Source organism: Grus americana, chromosome 1 (genome assembly GCF_028858705.1).
Source record: "Grus americana isolate bGruAme1 chromosome 1, bGruAme1.mat, whole genome shotgun sequence".
Classification (NCBI taxonomy): Eukaryota; Metazoa; Chordata; class Aves; order Gruiformes; family Gruidae; genus Grus; species Grus americana.
This window is the reverse complement of record NC_072852.1, coordinates 29,840,787-29,863,358: the sequence shown is the minus strand read 5'-3', so window position 1 is coordinate 29,863,358 and position 22,572 is coordinate 29,840,787. Positions and strand designations below refer to the sequence as shown.

Below are 22,572 nucleotides of genomic sequence, written 5' to 3'. Positions count from 1 at the left end.
GCTAGTAAGCCACAGGTCTTTGCTCACCAGCAGTAACCAGCCATACCACCATCCTGGCCGCAGAAGGCATTTAGTAGTAGCATATGGCTTTTCTCCACCAGCACAGTGCTGCAGCAGTCTGTGTCCAGAACAGGGGGGACGCTCCATCTAGGTTTGCTGTTTGGTGAGTGTGTCATTCATCAGTTACAGATGAGGAACAAGACATCAGTGAGTGTGCTTTTGGGGTCATCTAATTTACAGGAGGAAAATAGATCCCATTGTGTAAGTGACTGCACAGTGGAAGATGGGGAACCATGAGTGGAACGCACTTTGTTCTTGAGAACCGGACATAGCTACAGCTCGGAGCCTGAAGTCCCTGAAAATGAGACCTACCAGTGCCTCTTCTACTCTCAACTTGCTCTAACCATTTATAGTTATTAGTACCTTTTGGTCTCCAGGAAGCCACTTATTTCTATCTAGTTTCTTTATTTTTCTTTAAAAAAAAAAGTTTTTAATGTTTTGCATGCTTGCAACTTTTTATGCATTATACTGGAGTGATATGAGACACTTTTTAGCATATAAAACCTGTAGCATAGGTCTACATAGCTATTGCCTGTACAAAAGCCATCTGTACTTTTCACTATCCTGTTTTTCTCTGAATCTTCTACAGGTCTACAATAATCTTTTTGGCTAGGGAGCGAGAGGAAGACAGAGCCATATATTGGGTTCTAAACACTGTTGCATTGCCACTGAATTTATACAGTTGCATCCTTCTGTTTCATTCCCCCCCCCCCCCCCCCCCCCCGCCTTTCTTAGCACTTCTGTTGTTCAGTTTGCTACTGAAAACTGAGGTGAGGTTTTCACAGGACCATAATTTATAGTTGGAAATGCTCATTTTTAAGTTGTTCAAAGGCCATCATTGCATATTTAACTTTGTTTCTTCTCTGTGGACATCGTACATTTCTTATAATTAAATATTACCTGCTATTTATCACTTCACATTCAGTATTATATTATATAGTGTTAAGAGACAATGTAGTCACATCATGGCTCATGCCCTTTCCAGATAATTTTTGAACATGCTGAACAGCACTGGGCTTCTTACAGGTAGGTGCTTTGGATATCCATTGCTGATCTCCTTCTGGGAAATACTACAAACTGTAATTTATTTTTATTCTTAATATCCTCTCTTTTAATTATTTTAAGCAGTGCAAGGACCTCCTTTTTTTTTTCCTTTCCATGCAGTTTAATTTCTTTTAGAGACTTTGGGTAAAAGAGCTTATAAAATGATTTTTGGAAATACAGGACTTGCAAATGGATCTCTGTTGTCTGTGTTCTCACTGACTTCTTAAAAAAACTGTGATCATCCAAGACATGTCCTCCTTTTCATACTGGAATGTTGACTCCTTCCCAACATAACCTATATATTGATATACATATATTCTTTATTGTGGTTGATACCAAGTTGCCTAGTGTGAACTCTGTGTGTACTGATCTGTAGTTTTCTGGATCTTCTCTAGATTTTTTTATTTTATTTCATATTTACCACCTTCCTTTGATACTAAGACAATTTGAAGCAGGCATTTGTCCATTATTATAAGCTCAGCTATTTCATGGCACTTCAAGACAGATCCTGTGACGTATCTCTGTAAGGAGGGTGTCTGGCCTAGTAACTTCTCCAAACTCCTCTACCGTGGATGCAAAGCCAGTTTTTGGGGGGCCCATTTTCTCTGCCAGCCATGGGCAGTAGCTCCCAGGTGGCTCTATGTGGGAGGCTCCTGACTGGGCCTGATCCTGACCCCCAGCCTTGGCCTGTCCCCACTGAGGTGCCTGATACTGTGGGCTGGGGCAGTCCCCAGCTGTGTATTTATGTTTAAGCCTCCAAGAGATTACAATCTGTTCTATTTTCCTCACCTGGACACAACTTGAAGCTTTTAGAAGGATGCCTTTTTCTTTCTAATAACCTCCTTCTTCCTGTTTGTTCATGGCAGCTCCCTTCTCTGGATTTTCTTAGTGTTTTGTGATAGGTTGTATGCATTTCTTGCAAAAGATCTCTTTAATCAGTCTCCATGCCATCTGTAAAGATGAGACTCTTGTAGCCATCCCTTTTTTCTTCCCTGTAACAAGCTTACTCGTTTTTATTCAGTGACCCTCTTTGAAATAGTGGTAGGGTTTTTTTGGCTTTTGTTGCCCCTTCAAGGACATAGATTCCAAAGCAGTTATTGAATGTGGCTAGAAATTTACTTTGAGTCATACCCTCATGTGACGTGTACTTGTACAAGACAGGCAGGAATATCTAATGGCCCTAATACTTATCTGCCATACTTATAGGGACATTTTTCAGTGTTCTGAAGGTGCTCTGTTTCTTAGGTGTCTTTAGGGATTGATTCAGAGTATAGGTTATGTGTGTATCCTCTTTCTCAATGTTGTCTTCCTTGGTCATTGCTGAAGAAGAGTCTCTGTGTTGTCTAACATGAATGGGCTGTTAACTTCCAGGTGGATCTGATACTCAAGAGCAGTCATTCTCTCATTTTTGTGAAAAACAAAAAACAAAAAACAACAACAAACCCCCCCCCCAACAACAACAAAAACCCAAAACAAAAAAACCCAACACTTGAATCTTTGAGCTTGCCCAGTAACCTGAAGTGGTCCATATGAAAACATAGCATAGCTGAAGACTGGATTGTACATTTGTGTCTGGAGGGAGGACTGACTTGTGTGTAAGAGTTTTTTCTCTACAGTTTGATGTAGCTATGAGTAGGGAACCAAGGAACAGATGACAGAGATATGCGAGCAGTGTCCTCTAGAGAGATCTCTTGTTCAGGTCACTGGGCAGGGTCTCTGAGAAGGAATATGGCATCAAGGACATGAAAGTCTCTTATTCTTTGCAAAAGGTACAATAAATGAAGTGATGCAAAATGTCGGTTTTAGGGTAGGGATGTCTGTGAGGATCCAGTCATCTTACGGACATTTAGTTTGTGACAATTATCTGTAGCTAACCCTGGTGATCATACCAGTATGGAACCAACCTCATAAGCTTTGTAAGCAATCCTTGACTTGCCCAAACTGAGGATGTGGTAAAGCCATGGAAGTCCCATGGAAGCCCTGTGGAAGCCCCACGCTGATGATGGAGTAACCAGCCAATTCAGCCAAAGTGGGGAACACCTACTTAGCAGATGCTGCGAACAGTCAGCTAACGGAGATGACAGCAGTTGGAGGGACAATAGCCTGTATTTTCATGGTGGCTTTTTTGCCAGCGTATTGTGGTTCCCCAGGTAGGTTATCTTAGAAACTTTTTTTTCTTTGGTTGGTTTGGTTTTTTCCTCTTCCATTTTCCCTAACAGTTTGTATGGCTTATTTATCTATCTTTTTCCCCCTTGTTTTCCATTTGGTCTTTAGAAGCTTAAGAGGTGTGTCTGTCATGTTTTCTGGCAGTTTGTGGGGTTTTTTTATGTATTTTAATTGATGAGGTGGGTTCTGCATTGTTGAGGGGGGTGGATTTTAACTGTTCTGTGTTTCTTTTCCCCTGGAATTTGTTTGTGTGGATGTTTAATTTTTTATATTTTGTTGTTGTTTTTGTTGGGTTTTCAGTTTATTTATTTAGATGGGATTTTTGTAGGTGGGGAGGAAACAGGAGGAGCTAGAGCTCCGCATGCAGATGCAGAGCTATGGCATCATTGGGATAAGCTGCCAAGTGGCAGAACAACTTGAATGGTGGAAGCTCAGTGATGGATGGATGGAAGCTCTACAGAAGAGTCAGGCAGATGAGTAGGAGGGCTACCCTTTACGTGAAGGAGCAGTTTGAATGTATGGAGCTCTTATGTTTGAAGGTTTTGATTCAATGTAAGGGAAAAGATTTTCAATCTTTTGAAAAAAGGACAATTATGCAGCAGAACAGGTTGCCTAGAGAAGCCAGGTTGTGGAATTGCCTTTTTGGAAAGTTTTGAAGATGCTTCTGGCTGATGTCATAAGTGACCCAGTCTAAATTCCGATGCTATTTTACGCAGGAGTTCAGACTAGACAACCTCTTAGCATGAGTGAGTGAGTTTGATATGGTGCATGTGTCATGGCAGAAGGGTCAGGTGCTCTTTGACTTTATACATTACTGATTTAGAAACCTGTACGTGTCTCCTTACAAGAACAAACTCGATATGTAAGACTACCCAGGATGATCACCATGTATGTGCTCTTAGGAGATAATACTTTTTAAAGTTGTTACTTCTACATTCTCATCTGATAGTATTCCTGAATCCCTTCTAATCATGTCACATGAGAAGATGAGAGAAACAAATTGTAATTCTGGAAATAATTCACAAAATAGCAGTGCTATTGTATTTGTGCTATTGTAGATCAGACTAAGGAGTAGTTCATTACTTTCATTTTTGTATATATTCTTCTCCCCCAATTACTGTAGCCTGCTGCAGTTTATTATGATAAGAGAATTCAACAAGAAGTGGAAAGTGGTTCTTCTCTGAGCTGTGTTACAATAAATTACGTGTTTTCAGACAGACATGCCTGAAGATAAAGTAAGGCATGGTATCTGTGCATGCTGGATAAATTGTTCAGAAATCTCCATGAATATAATATTGCTATCACTCATACTTATAAGATTAGCGTCAACATGGGTTATCTATCATGTAAGTGCAAGTCAAGGAAGTTAGACCTGCCTCAGGGGTGGTTTAGTCTGTATACCCAACTATTCAGACAATGTTGCTGTGGAGGTTTTGGAAGAGAAGGCTGAGGAGGGTTGATTTTTCTTCTGCTCCAGGTTTCCTGTTTATTTGTACTGTCTCCATTTTCTCCAGTGTGCCTTGATAAGTACAGGTAATCAGTGTCCTATTAATCTTTAGGATAAGTAAGACCTAAATGGAACTCCCTCCCTTGCCAGCCCCTTTCCTCCAAGAGGAGTTACACGTATCCTGTACATGAGTTACACGGTGAATGGGACATATCGGAAGTAGATGATATATTTACTCCATGTTATCCTTTTTTTTCTGTCACTGGCCCATTTCCAAGGCATTAAATTTTTAATGCTTTTCTGTAAATTATTTTCCCTGCCCTATTTCTTTGCATAGTTGCATGTTGTCTTGATTGAGTATAGATACTTTGATTAGCAAATTCCATGTTGTGAAAACTCAAGATTAATTTTAATTGTGTAGAATATAATGTAAAATTTTATAAGTTCGTAGCATTTGTTAAAACTTTTGGGAAGGATATAGCTGGGGAAGGTTGACAGCTCAAGATACATCAGGAATTCATTATTTTCTCTGTGCCTGGTAAAAAAATGGTTGCTTCTCCCACCACCACAGTACTTCTGTTTGGACCCTCTTATAACGCAACAAAATCCAGCCTTCGTTCGTCTAAGTAGTAATGTAGAGTAGCATGTAAAAATCGGCTAATGAGATCACAGTAGTATGAAGGTCTTTTCATAGGCTCATTTAACTTTGGGATGATTATAAAACATAGCTACTAATTTATTTTGCATGTTCTTGTTAATTATAACGGCATTCAGTAGTGCTCATCTGGTTATAAGCTTCTGAGTATTTCTCTGCTGCAGAAATTGTCTAACTCAGTACATGGATTCAGGAGAAAAGGAATTTTTTTTTTTCTATTTGAAGTTTTGTAATTTACATATTCTTTAAAAATGCATATTTTTTGTAGTGTAAATTAATGTCTTGAAGTAGTTTAAATATAACTAAAAATAGATAGTCTGACTATTAAGTAACTTTAAACATTTTTATTTCATACTTTTTAGAAGATAAACATAGATTGTGTGTAAATGACATTTTCAAATAAAATTTGGGATTTCCCATTACCATAGTGCAATTTAAGTCTTGCTCAGAAATCCTATTATGAATTAAGACTTATTTTGTTTTTGATTGCATGGGAGGGCGATAGGATGGAAAGGTAGAAGCTATGGATACCAGTGAATGTAAAAAATGCCTTTAAAACAATAGTCAGTCTCTCTATCAAGTAATTCTTGCTTTACTGAAACCAGTTGTGTCCTTGGCCCAATCTATCTGATTCAAAACAAGTATATCTAAATATATCTACCTTATATAGGTGGCCGTCACTGATGTTTTGAAATATTTCTGAATGCTTTGGTGAGTAGTGCTTCTTTGGAATATACAAATACCCACTTAAAGCAGTAATGCACAGTTTGAACCATTTTTACTATAGCAAAAATGTAAACAAGTAGGTCTTATGTGAAATAGAGATGCACCAGAATGGCTGTTGATCTGTCAAATAGTACAACTGCTTAAGAGCTGTGGTGTACTTCGATGGGGTTATTTACATCTTAAAAAAGACCAAAGGCCACCAGTGAGGCAGGATAATGAATAAAGGCCTGTAGTCTCAAATCAAAATGTTGTCATAGAGGCAGTGTTCAAACATATAACAAGTAAACTTAACCCTAATGATTTGTGATCTAAACATAAAATGAACTTAGAGATGAATGCAACAAGTAAGTGAATGAGTTAAAATGAATGGTTTGCAGCATGTAGGCATTGTATTTGTTTAAGTCAAGTTTCAAAGGAATGTCTTCATCTAGGAATGAATTTAGCTCTCACTTTGAATTAAATTATTTTTATATTCTAGTGATTTCTGAAACAACCGTGACAACTCACGTAAATAAGAGCCAAATTCTGTTAGTTGTGCTCATAATGAATAATGCTTTATTATGTAAAAAGTTTAGTGCAGCATGTCATATAACAAAATGCTACCAACTGCATAACATTGTCAGTGTAGAAAATGGATCTATCACCTATCTAGCTTCTGTGCTAGGTAAGTGATCGTAATTGCTACACATTTTATCATTTGGAGAAAAAATTTATTAGAATTCCTCTAAATCTACATTTTAATGAGCATCTACATCTCAAATTCATTCAGTCTTTGACCAGTGCACTTTTCCTTTCTCAGATATTACAGAAGTTTGTGGTATTTGCTTGTTTGACTCAAGTTTTAGGGACCTGAATGGGAAGTCAAAGACGGATGACATGCAGTTGACTTTCAGTTCAATTGTATTGTATTGTTCACATAATGAGAGTGTTCCTGCCTGAATAAACAATACTACACTGAGCTGCCAGAATGGCTTGAACTTTCATCCACTGCAACTGTATTTAAAAAATAAATGTTTTTAAGGCTTTGATTGGCAAGTTCTGTGAATTTGATTGTAAAATTTTAAGGTTCAGATGGAATTCAGACGGAATTGTTAGATATCGAAGAATAGAAAAAAATATGTCTGTAAGCACTGTCAGTATAGGATAGGTAAACAATGACGTTAAAGATCTACCTGCTGTGGTCCAAGGGATGGAACGTGCTGGCTCAGTGGGAGGGAGAGTAGAGAAATGTTATTGTTAAACTGGAATGATTCAGGTCCAGGTTTTGGGATGCAAACAAAAATCACAACAAATCAATGTTTATAGGAAATATTATTTTTGAGAGGCAGGTGCCTTCATCAGGTAAACCACACTGGAATGTAGCCTAAATGAATCATAGGTCAAAAGATAAGTTTCTAAAGGTGAAGATTTATACCGGTAAAAAGCAAGTTGATAGGTAAGATCTTCCACCTGCCTTGTGACACATCTGTCACATCTACTACATGCGATCTTGCCAACTTTAAATATTCCTTACTGACTTCTGAAAAATTCTAGAAATCCTGATAATTCAAAAAGACCAAAGATAAAATTTTAATCATCAAGACTAACGAGTGTGGTTGTTTTCTTATTAAGACTAATTATGATAAAATAGTTTCATCAAAAAATTCTTCCAAGAAGGCTGTATATCTCACCAAAATAGGTCATGTTTTGATGTAAGATTTCATGTATCATAACTACCTTGGCTTTCTTTCTGAGCTGAAGAAAAATGTGATGTTTAATAGGATCCAAGCTAAGAACACTGATTATTTGCAATTTTTTTGGCAGAAGGCAATATAAGAAAAAAGAGAAATACAGCATATTGAAGTTTGAGGTTTACATATCAACATCTGTCAACAAACACCATGGTTGAAGAAATAACCATCAGCTGTATTTCTGTCTAGACTTCAGGTGCACAAGCAACTTCAAAGATGTAGAGGCATAGCTACACCTGCAATCTTTTAAAGGGAAATAGGAGAGCAAGGTGAATGCTTCTCTCTCACTTGGTTGGACATTTCCATTCTGGATGCAGGGTGACCACATGACCATCAAGCAAAGTTTCATTGACACATATTTTACTTTCCAGCAACTTTTAAGAATTGCCACCCATCTTCACCTCTTCATATTTGCCTTAGGATCCTTACCTGTTTTTAACATTCTCTTCTTTTTTCTCTTTGTATTAAGAGCTCATAAGATTTCCTTCTCATTTCCCAGTGCTGTCCTACTGTGCAGGGGTTTCACGTAGTGTTTATTGCTCCAGCCTGTCATTCTTTGCTCTTCCTTCTTCACTTGCTCTACTACAGAGGCTGCCAGGTGGCTTTCAGTTTTCTAGGAACTTCGACCTTCCCAGCAGGTTTTGTTACACTCTACAAACAAAGGAAGAAGTTAGAACTGCAGTTCTTTTAAATGTCCAAACATCTTGTAACAATGTATTAATAATGCCAGTTGGAACACAGATTTTTTTTTTTTTAAACTGTGGGAAAGCAGTCTTTTCTTCATAAAATTCTACATTCATTTTATTCTTCAAATTGCTTCTGTCTGACCTTGTCAGCAAGGGAGAATTGCCAAGAGGCACCATTGAGAGACTGGTAGGATCAACTTCAGAAGTAACAGAGTTTCAGGCATTAAGGCTATGTCTATATTAGAAAATTAAACAATGCTTGGAAATATTTCCAGGTCTCTGCCACAGTTTTGGTCTTTGCAAACTAACAGTGTTCCAGAAAGTTCCCAGACATGTATTTGACCATCTCCATTAGACAGTTTGCATGCAGCCCCTCTGTTTCGGAGCATATGCGAGTATACTAGCATAGATGTAGTGTTATATGTGCCAGTTGATTTCAGCAAAAAGAAATGTGCTCAGGCCTAGATGTAGTCTAAATATACTTTCTACAGACCTGCATGGTCTTTATTTCTTCTGCCTTGTCCGACCTTCTCCCTTCAATGCAGTCTTGCAGTCTCAGCTTCAAAGCTGTTTTTTTTTTTTTTCTTTTTACTTGTCCTTTTGTCTTTCCTAAAATGCATATAGATTTAAATTTCCTTGGCATGCTGTCTCCCAGCTTCTGCTCCTTCCTTCCTTCAGGTGACCCTGTGAACTTATTGGTAGCGATACTGCGTGCAGTTCTCTGTCTGTAACAAACTACTTCAGGGAAGCCTCCTTCTTGTTTGCCTTTAGGTACTTTAATAATAAAAATAGAATAAAAAAATAAGACTAGACTTTGAGTGATGTCTTATCTGTCCCTCTACTGCTAGCCAGAAACTTGAACAATTATATTTCTTTGAGAACTACAGTGCATTTAGTCTTTAAAGTGACTACTTGTTAAGAGAATCTTTCTCTCTCAACTTGTTTGGTCTTTCAACCGAAATGTTTATGTCAGAACGGAAAAATTAAAAATTATAACTCCTTCCTTTTTCTTTTAGAATACTTATGAATCAGCTTATGCACATCTGGAACTAATTAAGGGGTGTGATAAAGCCAAATTCTATATTGTTTTCGTTAAATGATGTCTAAATATCTGTAAACATTTCTCTTTGTCTTGTCAGGATGATGGTACTGGAATTGATTTTGGACATCACTCCAGTTCAAGGTTGAAGTAAAAAGGTCTTTTTGAGGCTTAGAAGAAACAGGTGAGTACAGGTCAAGCATCACAAGTCTTTGAGTATTATTTTTTTGCAATTTTCTTTTGTTCTGGAATTGCTGTTCTTGCTTACCAGTCGTTATTCAAATAGCTGATCTCTGCTTCCTCTTATTCACTGAAAGGTATGACTGCTTGTATTGTGACTGGATAGCAGATAATATTTAAGTCATGTAGGATTTCCCTACATGCTTTTTCAGCACCTGCCACAAAAATAAGTGAAAACATGGTTCTGTCACCAAGGTCCCTGGAATCCTGGAGTTAAGTTTCGCTGCATAGTTTCATTACATCAGCTGCATTAGGAGTATGATAATTAAGCTAATTTGGTTAGAAAATTCTTGTAGACTATATATGTATAAGTATTTTTTGTAATAAATTAAAATTTTGGAAGGCAAGATTAAATAGTAATGAATCCCTGACTTTGGATATTCCTAGTTTCCTGAAACCAGAATGATCTCTATTCCATTGGTAACCAGGAGTATTCCATGATGTCAAGGACCATGAGTTCAAATCTAGTTGGAACTGCTTTTTGTGTTAACAGTCTGAATCCGCCTGTGAAGAAACACTGTTAGTGGGTATAGTACCACCCTGGGACTTGGCATGCCTGCACTGAATACCTTGCTTTGCTCCAGACCTTCACAGCTATCCTGAGTGAATCATGTACAACTGGATATCAGTTTTTTTAACTTAGAGAGATCTGGAAAAGGACATTCTGAAGGAGTTAGAAGTCACTCACATCTATTTCAGATTTTTGATACTTGCTGTTGCAACAAAGAATTAATCTACACGTTGAGTGTCGCAATTGTTTCCTATAGGGGTAGAAAATTTCTTGAGAATATTACCAGAACTTTTCAAATTCAAAATTTTAGGCAATATTTTAATGTATAAATTACAAAATATGCTCAACTTGTGCCTGATACTAAATCTTCTAGATGCAGATTTCAACAGGGTACAACAAACTAACTCACCATAATAGGAACCAGGCCGAACTGCTTCTATGTACACCACTGTTTCAGAAGTAAAAATATATTGTTTCCCTTAGTAACTGCTAACGTATTGTGAAATATTCAAATATACCTTTATACTCCATAATACTGATATATCCATCTTCATGAATTGATGGCTCAGAAGGGCAAGAAAAAGAAGTCATTCCAGGAGGAGTTAATGATAGTGAGAGTAATTAGTGCTGAAACTATGTTTATAACAAGTTTTCTAAAGTTTCACCCTCTGGGAGGAAGCACAGACCTTTTTAACCTAATTCAAAGCAGTGCAAAACAAGACCGTCCTGGTATGTGTTTCACTGTGACTGTCTTTACCCACTGGGTAATAAGAAAGGAAAATTCCTTTCTTCTGATTTAACTTCACCTTTTTCCAAGGACTTAAGGCACTGGCCTGAAGGGTACAGTATGAATATGGTGAAACCATAAAAAAAAAAAAATTACAATATTAACTTCAGTGATGTTGTAAATCAAAGGATATACAGCACTGTACAAGGAAACTCAAGGAAACTAGATGTTACTGACATCACATAGAAATTTGTGTATGGCTGGATGTTAATATGCGGTAATGTATTTACAAAACAATGTTTTTTTCTTTCATTTCGTGGAGAAAACAGTAAAAAATGTCAGATTCTCTGTTTTCTTGGTAGCAATGGAAATATGACTGGCTTTCTATCACATATTTATACGCATATGTCTGAACGGTGTAACGTGTCTGTAGTAATACCAGATAGTTTCTTCATAGACAATGTCGATATTTTGCAGAATTGTTTGGTTTGATAGAAACTGTGTAGAAACTGTGTAGTAATTGTGTAGTAATTGAAATCTGGTGAGGCAACAGGAGATACTTATTTTTTAAAGGATTTTTTTTTCCTGGAAATTTACTATGTTCTGTACCAAATAATGTCAGAAATGCAGTAATTCTGACTTGTGCATCCATAATAGTTTGGCAGTATCATTTTATTGAATTCCAGTATGTCTGGAACTTAAGGCATACGGAGGAAAGTAACTGTTATTCTGTTTCCTCCATTATTTTGTTCCATAACTTTAAGTTAAATACAATCTATAAAAATGCTTTCTGTAAAGAAAGCCAAAATCTTTTTGGCCTTTTTAGCACTGGTCTCTATTTCTTGCAATATGTGAAAGTGGAGAGGGAATGTTTGTAGTCCATGAGGAAATAGTAGTAAATTCTGAATGCTAGTTCTTCAGTATGTCATTTAGAGTTGATAGTTTTTTATGGCAGGACACGGTGTCTCTGTACTGATTGAAAACTTGGATTCAGTCATAAAAGTAGTGATAGAAATACATAAAAATAAAATTGCATTCATGAGTACATTTTTAATTAACAGAGAGAAAAATTCTGTTTGCTTTCTATCCTGTCTTTCAATTGATCACTTAACTGTTTCAGAGTAAGTTTTAGAAAACTGAGTTAGAGTTGGAAAAACTCAAAGGAAGACAAAAACCCATATTGGAGAAATGCAAAAGCAGAGAAAAAATATTCCATTTTTGGACTGATGGCTTAAATGGACACTTTTGGGGACTATTAGTGGTACAGTTACATCTGGATTTTCTGAGTTAATTAGGCTTTGAAAAAAAAGCTAAGGGAGAGTTCTAAATATGAATATTTTCTGTGTTAGTGAACTGAATCGTGGTTGTGGTATTAATTATTGTTAAATTGATCTAGATCTGGTCCTGTATTGGCAGTTTGTGGAAGAGGAGACAATGTGCTCATTTGTGTTTCTTCCTGGTGCTACAGGACTTTAAACAGCATGACCCATGTACGCGTATTGTATATGTCTGCATTTTGTTTACCTACCAAATATTCAATATATATATAGATGTTTATTTTGCATAGGGCAAACATAATCCTATTGTTAGATTAGTACAAAAGTACATCTCATAGAGTTATCTCGCAGCTGAACTAGAACTCTCTCAAGAGTTATGTAAAGACCCATTGCTGGTGATCATGTTGATGACCGACATGTGAAACATTTGATGTACAAGTCATTCCATCAGCTGGATAATGGATTGGCATTAACTTTGCCCACGAAGAAGGCTAACCTTTCCACGTGTCTAGTCAGAAGGCACGAAAGTTTTGATACTGCCGTAGGTGAAGGGGAGGACGATATACAGCATAATGCTGAAAGGAGAAGATGGTATCTGCTTTCCGAGAAGTAATTGGGTGGTGATTGATGGGCTTTGTCTTAAATCTAGTTTCCACCAGGAAGAGTCTGAAACATGAACAATACTTTATATTTTGATGGAATTGCATTAGAACAGAGACACCGTTTATTGTAGATGTTGGAATTATCTTTCCAGAGTGATTGTGAATAGCTGTGAATTAGTGATTTTGGGGAATGCGAAGGCAACTTTTGTCAAAAAGTAGTTTACATTGATAGAGTTGAATTTGTGGCCTGGAACTATGAGGTAGTAAATTTTTTCTGTGATTATACAAAAAGTAAGAAGCTATGGATTTAAACTGGCCAGCTTTTCAATTCAGCTGAACATTAAGTACAGTCCTAATGGTCTGATTTGCTGGGAAGAGAACTATTACAATAATCTGCTTTTTACAGCCCATATCAAATATGAACTTGCATCACTTATTACAAAGTTTGTGCTTTGGGAGATATTTTCACAGCATGTAGGAGTGATGCCCCACGTTTCTTGGAATTAGTCCTTAAAGATACTGTCTTCAGAAGTGAGTTATTGCTCAAGTACACTGATTGTTTTGTGGTTTCTAGCATAGAAATTTTTAAGGAGAAGCTAGTTGAAATCTGATGTTTTTTCAAGTAATTGTATGAAATGAGGAGAGATGGTGTGCATCTTAATAATGTTATGATTCTTTTTTCTATGTGACATGAATGAGAGAGGTGAGAACTCTTCATTTTTAACTGAACTGAATACAAGTTTCTAAATGTGGCCTGCTTGAGAACAGAGGACCATTACTGTAGTTGTCATGTAAAATAAAGTTGGAGTCTGAAGCTCCTTTTTAGCTGTCAGCTTTATTAAGGAGCTACTGGCGTGTTGAACTAGGCACACACATTATATAAGCAGTGTATGGTAGTGTCTAGGGAGAATTTTCTCTCTCTTCACTGCTGCTTTATTAGGTCTCGCTCACTCATTCACTGTTGCCTTGTCTTACTCCAGCTTTCTGGCTGCAGCTCACAGCACAGTAGGTCTAATGTAGATTGACGCCTTTGCCAGAGGACTGATTGAAACTTGTGTCTCATAGTTGCTAATGCTCACTCAACCATTTTATTGAAGATAAAGTAAATAAAATAGATTGCCATATGAGAATTCTCTGAAATCAAATGGAATAATTTGACAGGTTTAAGCCCATGAAAAAGCCAAAGCATTGAAACAGATGGGAATACTTTTTATGCACAATATACCAGGAAAAGGTGTCTGGCTGGCTTGATGTTAAACTGTTAATGGCTTTTACCAAAACTATAATTGTTGAAAATATTATCATCATTTCCAATGGGATTTCCATCGGTGTTTAAATTGTTACTTCTCTCAAACAGAGGGATTTTTTTTTTAATTTAAGAGTAATGGATATACTGTTTTTATTTGATTATTGCTTCTGATTCTTTAAGAGACTGGTGACAGATAACCAGTGTCTTAAAATTTAATTAAAAAAAATAGTGTGGTACTATTTCTAGATTACATTGCAAGATCTTCGAAATTAACTGAGGGTGAGTTTATTATTTGAGAAAATAATTCTGTGAAATAATACAAAATAGATTGTTACTTTTATAGATTTTGAATAACCACTAAGTGACATAATTCTGAATATTGCAAGTAAAGTTGCTAAAGTAAGCCCTGACATTTCTATATGTATGTGCTATACAGTACACAAAAGCTAAAGCCGTCGTGACAAACTGTTTAGAATAATGGTCAACCAACTCCAATTATTCTTCACAACACTTTTATTTTATAAAGAATTGCTGTAGATGAGCAGTTTAGTATGTCCGTGTTATTTTTAGAAATAAGATAATAATACATAACAATAAGTGAGTTTAAGATCCAACAGATAACATATACCTCTTACTCTTTTATCTGGAAGGCAATGAGTATTGGTCTGTTTAGTCACACTGGTGGATTCCTTCTTACTAGTTGCACCACTTCTGCAAGAAAGCAAGACACCTGTGTTTTAGTTCAGTACAATATATTTTGTCAAACTCGCTTACAGTTAATAAAGGAAATGAATATAAAATAAGTTAAAAAAAAATATGAGCAAAGTTTGCAGATGCAGCTTCCATTTTCCATCTTGAAAACACAGCCATTTAAATAACAAATATATTCATTTTGCTCTTTTCTTTATGTTTAAACAAAGTCTGCTCCTTTTTGTGTTAGATAACAATTATATTTTATTTTTTAAAGTAAAGAAATTTATTATAACAAATTGTGCCATTGGTATTTAAGGATGAGATGCTTGTGAGATTTCACGAATATTGGGCTTGAAATAAATTATGAATGAGCTATTTGAAAATGACTTCCAGGAGTGAGTTGACAGACTGGAAAAACATAGTAAGGATGGATTTCCAGATTAACTGTTAGCCAGAATACACAGCTAGTTGTGCTGATGTGTGCAGTGGCAGGGACAGTGCTGGTCAAAATCATATTTCCAATATGATTGTGAATAAATCTAAGAAATGTGAATGATATTCTCAGTTTTTCCCATCCTGGTCATATTTTTAAGAGGGAGAATTACTCTCTTGTACTCATAATGCAGAGCACTGGCACCAGCTGTGCTCTGGAGAGGTCCTTTCTCTTTTCTGTTGTTGCCATGCTGATGACTGTGTGTGTCTGGCCAAACTCTTAATGCTCTCACAGCAGTTCCAGACTTAAAATTTCAGCACTTAACAAGCAAAATTTAGTGACTGTGATGCCAGCAAGATAGGGCTTCCCGTCCTCCTGAAGGAAGTCTCTTCTCATTCATTCTGTTGTGCTCTTTCTGTTCATGCAATAAGATAAAAGGGTTATCAACAGCTTGGTCTTTCTCTGGGAGGGACTAGAGGAAGATGCAGCTCGGCCACACATCCCTACTTTAACCGTTTTGATTGTCTTTTCTGCTTTCTATGAAATGAATTTCTTAGAAAGTGTTGTCTTTTGGAGGAGGCAACAGAGAACATTTGTTTAATTACATTTTAATTATATACATACAATTGCCCCCGCCCCGGTAGGAAATCCAAGACAAAGAATCACTGCTCATTGCTGTATTGTGAAGTCTTTTCTCTCTCTCTCGCAGATTTTTCTAGTTAAATTGGAAAGCCATTAAGCATTACTGCAGTTTTTGGAAGAAAATACTTGAGACCTGTGAGTGCTCCAACATAGACTGATTTAGGCAGAATAAAAGCTAATTTTATCAAGAGAAATAGAAACCTCAACAGTAGTTTACTTTGGATTTCTGTAAAACTTAAGGAAACCAAATGTGGTTTCTCGTATTTCTCAGAACAACTTATTTGTGCTGTTTTTTTCAGCATGGTCTCTTAATTTGACCATATCTAAAGTAATTCTGAAAAGCTGATTTTCATGTTATTAATTCCTTTTTTTATTTGCAGTAACACAGTAAAAGAAATTATCTATATTTTTAGGATGCTTTGGAAGTTACCTTATCCAGAAATCTGTCTGTGATAAATGTGATGAACTACCTATTTAAAATGCTTATTTAAAAAAAGAAAAAAAAAAAAAGAAAAAAAAGAAAAAAAAAGTAGGCAATAAAGCAAGCCATTCAGTACAAGTGACTGCATATGGAAGAAATAACAGCAGATCTAATTCCTGAAAATAAATGGGATCTTGAAAATGGAATAGATGTTTATTTGATTGCTTTGAGAGTTAACCTCCCTAAAAAGCTGATTTTAAATCAGTTTTGTCTTTGTAAGTGGTGCTTTTTAACTGTCTTGGGGAGTGATTTCTTCTCTCCTCTGGAAAATGCATTATGGGATCTAGTAAAGAAAGAGGTAATGATTTTTTTTTATGTGGGCACCGTCATCTAGGAACTGGACAAAGATCACTGTCCCTTAGGAAGTGGGGCTCAGAATTTTTAATGTAGTCTGTAAAACAGCTATTTAGTGCTAATTGTTGTCAGTCACAGCCTACAGGAGATAGGTTTTTACTGGGGATTTGATGGGGAAAACTCTGCTTAACTGCATCAGATTTTTTTACAAAATTCGAATGTTCACCGTTTAATTTTTGAAGGAACTTTTACTGTTTTTTTTCTTAGCTTGAGTCTTCCAGAGAAGCAAAATAGGTCGTGTTTTGGTTCATATGGTGTTTCTCATCCTACATCCAAACATATGTGTATAGAAATGAGTACCTGTATGAAGATTCAGTAAATTATGACAGATACAGTGAAGGTTTTGCAAAAGAAAATACCAGGCATGAAATCTTAGGCTGCAAAGTTAAACTGCTTGCTACAGTTTAACCAATATATAGTGGCTTCTCAAGAATAAGGTGTAGGACATGGTACATTAGCATGTACAAAATAGAAATTTAATTCTAGAAACTATATGCTTGCGTTAAGTATAGTTTTATAGGTAACTACACTAATGGGAGATGGACTGCAATTTTAACTCAGTGTTGTTATACTTGAAGGAGAAACTGAATTAAATTTTGGTTTAGATCTATTGAAATACATAAAGATGTTTCTGTGCTTCTGTAATTGAAATTGCAGCCTAATATCCTTCTGTATTGTTTTGGTGAAGTTAACCACTAAACATTTCAAATTAGAGCAGATGGATAGAGTGATATGACAAAGACATGTGACCTCATGTCTTAAATGTTTTGCAACTAATTTGAAACTAGTATTTATTACCTGAAGAGTACACTAACAATCAAGTTGAATATTTAGCTTACTTCCTTTCAAGATGGAAAGTTTCTTACATGGCCGTTTGCCATTAGTTTTTACTTTGTTTTCTGTTTGCTGTAAGATGTGTTTTCATGACATAATACAAATCCAGTTCTTTCTTTCAATCACTTACTAAAGAATTAAAACAATAACACATAAAAAATTTCTACTCAACCTAGTCAAAGGCTTTTACTTTAGTTTAGGTAAGTACTTTTTATCAAATTTGATTGTTACTACTCATTTAAAAAAATAAGTTCAGGATTTGGTAATCTTTGCATCATCATCCTATCAGAACTTCTAAATTGGAATTTTGCTTCAGATCAGTTTCTTCTGGTTAAGTGGACTAAATGAATGACAGCATTATTGTTTATTTTCTTTTTACAAATAAGGCTGATATGTTCAACTGAATTACTAAAATGAATGGGAAAATATTTAAAGGTTTATCTTACAACAGAATCATTTTGCATTTGCCATTTTGAGCAGTAGTGTTACAAGGAATGTGGAAGGTAAGCATGCCCATTTGTAAATCTTCCTGCTTCATTGCAGAAGTGTTAGACTCATCATTTTAATGACAATGGAAAATCCATAACAGTTTAAACCGTGCTACCCGGCTTTGCAGAAGAGTTACTCAGGAGTGCTGGTATGGTCATTTTGCCAGCCCCTGAGTGGCAGCAGGCAGCTCTGGCATTGGGAAGGTAACAAACGATGGGGAAAGGAGGGAGAAGCAGGAGCATCCTTAACTGCTGCAGCTGCTTGCTAAGTGAGCATATGCTGAAGCTCTTGAGCCTCCACAGAACGTCTTTTCACAGGTCAGTGCTTAAATCACATGCATAATACTCTCCTAAAATAAGTTGGATCTGAGCACCTGTTTGTTTACTTTTCTAAGGGAAGTTGTTCTATTGTGCAAGTCCTGCAGTAATTTATGTTCTAGTATAAAAGATAATGGAATACTCCAGTTAGTTACAGTAAAGTAACATTTTTTCCCCAAAATTTTGCATGTTGAACTTTTAGAAGAATGAGTGTTTCCTCTTTATCTGTCTCTTGAAGATGTACTGAATGCTGTACTTTTGGACTACATGAGAAATGGACATCCGAGGAATTATTAATGTTCCTGCAATCTTATAATTTATATTCTTTTAATTTTGCAATTCAGAAATATTTTTAGTTCAAGGTATTTAAAATTTATTTGATTTATTAGGCCTGAAAAAGCTATATATTGGATTGATTGAATGTATTTCATAGGACAATGTTTTGAAGTTATTACGTTATGAACTTGAATACCCTGTCCAATACTTAAAAGATCCCAGAAGATAGAGCATGTGATTTAATTACCTCTTTTTCATTTTGCGAACTTGACCTCCGTTCCCAGCCTCGAGACAAAGACAGACAAAGTACTGTGAGCAACTGGCAGTTGATATTAAGAAGGTATCTCCCACATCTCTCTCATGTCCCATAGTAACAGCCAGTCCTCAGCATGGGTGTGGGACTTCCCAGAAAAATTGTGTCCTTTGGCTGGCAAATTCAACTGCTGCCTTACTTCTTTAGATGCCTTGTAAAAATCCTCTCTCTTTCTTTTAGCTTCTGCCCCAGAAACCTCTCTTTTCTAGGTTAGCTCTAGCTGTGCAGAAGCACCTGGGGCAATACAGGGATGCTGGCCTCGGTAGACTAAGGATGGTTTTTGAGAGTAGCCAGTTTGCCCTTCTACAAGACAGAACTGTAATACACGTACAGGCTGTTACCGATTGTGTTGCTGAGTTATTTCAGATTTTGATTGTGTGTTTGTGTGATTGTATGTTTATGAAAGTTGACCAAATCTGTCCCAAATTGTTTTTGAGAAAGACATTGGATGTTTTCTTCACAAAGATTACTTTGTTTTCTAGGAAAATAGCTAGAGGAAAATCCAAAGACATTCTTTGATATTTGGGATCTGAGTTTATTCGAGCAGTGAAGACTGATGATAGTTCTCATGGAAGTGGAGGGATTTATTCTTTCTGACAATGAAGGCCTTGATTCATGATAACTCATAAGGTTATGCCACAGTCATATGGGAATAGATATTGTCTTTTCTAGGAACCCCATGTTTGTCAGAGGTGTTGGATAGAAACTTTTAGCCATTGAGGCAAGTGATTTTCACAGTATTGGCAATCTGTAATAAAAAAACATCTCTGCTGCATCTTTTGATTGCCTTTGCAGCTGCCCAATTTACAGGCAAAATACAAAGCCTTTCATGAAATTACATTTGTAGGTGACTTCTTTATTACATATTTTGGATTTGTTTCTAGTGTCAAACATTTTAAGATATTACTATATATTAATGGATGAGATGTCCAAATTAATGTGTAAGATGACGAACAGTGATAGTGTCTTCAAAATGTTGAAATGGCCTGTACTCATCCTCTAATAAAAAAATCAGATTCCTATGACTATAGAGGAAGTTATCAAGGAGGTTTATTTTAATTGCTTGGTGCTTTGGTATCTTTTAGATTAGCTCTATGTGCTGTTCATTTCGCCTAATCCGATAACATTGCTAGTTATTTGCACTATACTGGTGAGTGGCTACTTCTCTGAAAGCTTAAGAATTCAGATTATAATAGGACTGTAGGATGAAAGAACAATTTCTCTATGTATTCAAAGTGTGTAATAATATAGCAATGAAAAGTATGTTGTTTAATTATTTGGTTTTGCCATGTAGTTTTATAGTTAGTGTTAAATATGACTTTTTGTGTTGCTAATATAAGAAAAGATTTAAAAACAACAACAACAAAAAAGGTTTGATCTCATTTGACCTTTCTGACGTTCAGTCAGTTAAAAGGTTTGTAAGACGTTTAATTACCAAATGGTATGATCATTATTCATCTCATCATTTGATATATAACGTCAAGTGAATTGCCTCCCTGGAGTGCACTGTGTTTCACAGATCAATAGATTTAGTAAGAGCTTGAAGGAGAGCTTTATACATTCATAGAAAAGAAGGAAAAGTATATCCTCCTTGTAAAATGGCTTATGTAGTTATTCTGTGAGCTTTACAGAGTTATTGTTTTATTTACTTCTCAGGAATTCAAAATCCTGTAACATAAAGACATTTATTAAATATTTTAAACCTCTTTATTGAAATTAAAAAATATTGCTTCTATTTTACTCTATATAATAAAGTAGCTTTACAAGTCTGTCCTGAACATTCAAATCTATTAAAATAATTTTTACTCATTGCAAGATTTTTTGCTTTGACACAGCACAACAAACATAGTATGACAAAAGGCTGTCTAAATACACTACACATGATTGCGTAAACTATTCACATTTTGTTTTTCTGCATTTTTAAATAGGTATGGTTAGTTTTAACTGATTTGGGTAGTTGTTTTTTGTTTGTGGGGTTTTTTTTCCTTTATTCATTGTGTAAAGGATATTTATGCACACTTTGAGAGAAAAAGATAAAGCTTGTCCCTAATTGGCTAATGTAATACCTTGTGTTTATAAAAAATGTCTTATGATTTTTTTTAATTAACTGCATAAAGTATAATTACATATAGGATATTTCATGTTTACTTAAGCTTTACCAGGTGTATTATATTACTCTTATCCAATATAGATGAGCTACCATATAACACCAGCTATTTGTGCATACGTATCTGATCTCTTATCCTCAATGGAAGGCTTTTCCAAGTGACTGAAAGAGACTTCTAGGAGAGTTTAGGCACTAGTATTTGTTGCTGGTTTTTTCTGTAAGTTTTAGCTGCTTGATTTGCTCTCTTAACAGCTTTCTGCTTAAAAAATAAGAAAATAAAAATGTATTTCTTTAACTCTTACATTAATGAGGGTAAGCTTTTTTAGCTTAAATTTACGCCTTGTTGTTGGTCCTTGCATCAGTCAGGCACTGAGGAAACTGTAGTTCAGCTAAGCAAATCCTCCTGGCTGTGGGACAGAGCAACATTTACTTGAAAATTCTACTTCGTTATTAATCTGTCACTTATAACCCATCATCTACTCAAAGATTAATTTGAATTGTGAACAATATCTAAGCTTCCTTAATCCCTTGCTCTTGTCCTTTTTCTTGAGCTGCTGTACTGTGACGGAAAGGCCATAATTCTGAAGCTTCTTATTCTTCAGGCCTACCTAAAGTAACTCCCATTGGGAACCGATTGATGTTTCAGCAAGGAAATTCTTACCTGTTTTTGAGAACAACCTGGAAAAATTGTCAGGAGGCTTTCACACTCTTAGATGTTCACTGTGCGGAATTCTTGTAAATGTAAAATCTAATTTGTCTGGGCTCTTTGCACCAGCATTGTTCAAGGTCAGATGAAGTTGTGTGAAGTGCTGGAAGTGTTTCTGAGATTTCATTCCTTTCTTTGTACTCGTAGCATTTTTCGCAAAATTAGCAAATCAAATAAAATCAAATTCATTAATAATTAAGATAGCTGGGAATACCACATTCTTCTTTTTACTTATTTTATGAATCACCCCTGCTGCCACGCTTGCTTTACCACATCCTTTAGTGTTTTTCAGGAAAAATACTTATTTAGTAGTTTCCCCTCTGTTAATGATGCAAATACTGCTTATTCAGATCTTCTCAGTAAGGGTCTAGAATTTAAAAAGAAATGCAGGAAAGCTACAGTTTTTTTCTGCTGGAGTTGAACATCCAAAGATCTTTTTGTCAATGGGAACACTTAAGCATGATTAGAATAATTAATGTTGGAGTTCTGTAGAAGCATCAATTGTTTTGATGGTACATTTATCTATGGTTTGACTTGACAAAGTTTGAGCCATCAGGACTCAATCTACAAATACAATTTATACTGTGAATAGATCTTTGGTTGAATTGTGATATATACTTAGCGTCTTTCAGGACTGTGTATATCGATAGTTATCTCTTCCAAGAGATAAAGTTAGAGCAGTATTCTTCTGTTGGCATTTGCATTTATCTGCCTACACGATTACTGCTTAGCAGTAAATAGCTTAATGTAATGCGTATTTGAAGTGCA

General features: G+C 35.9%; 1 protein-coding gene across 5 annotated transcripts in view; it reads left to right on the top strand.

Moving 5' to 3' along the window:
• The window catches only part of FOXP2 (forkhead box P2), a 439,753-nt gene that overhangs the window by 124,104 nt on the left and 293,077 nt on the right, over positions 1-22,572 (top strand). For all 5 annotated transcript variants that reach the window (XM_054845661.1, XM_054845644.1, XM_054845653.1 and 2 more), the window contains one exon: positions 9,654-9,737. The gene's annotated coding sequence lies outside the window, so the exon portion shown is untranslated. The remainder of the gene's footprint in view (positions 1-9,653; positions 9,738-22,572) is intronic.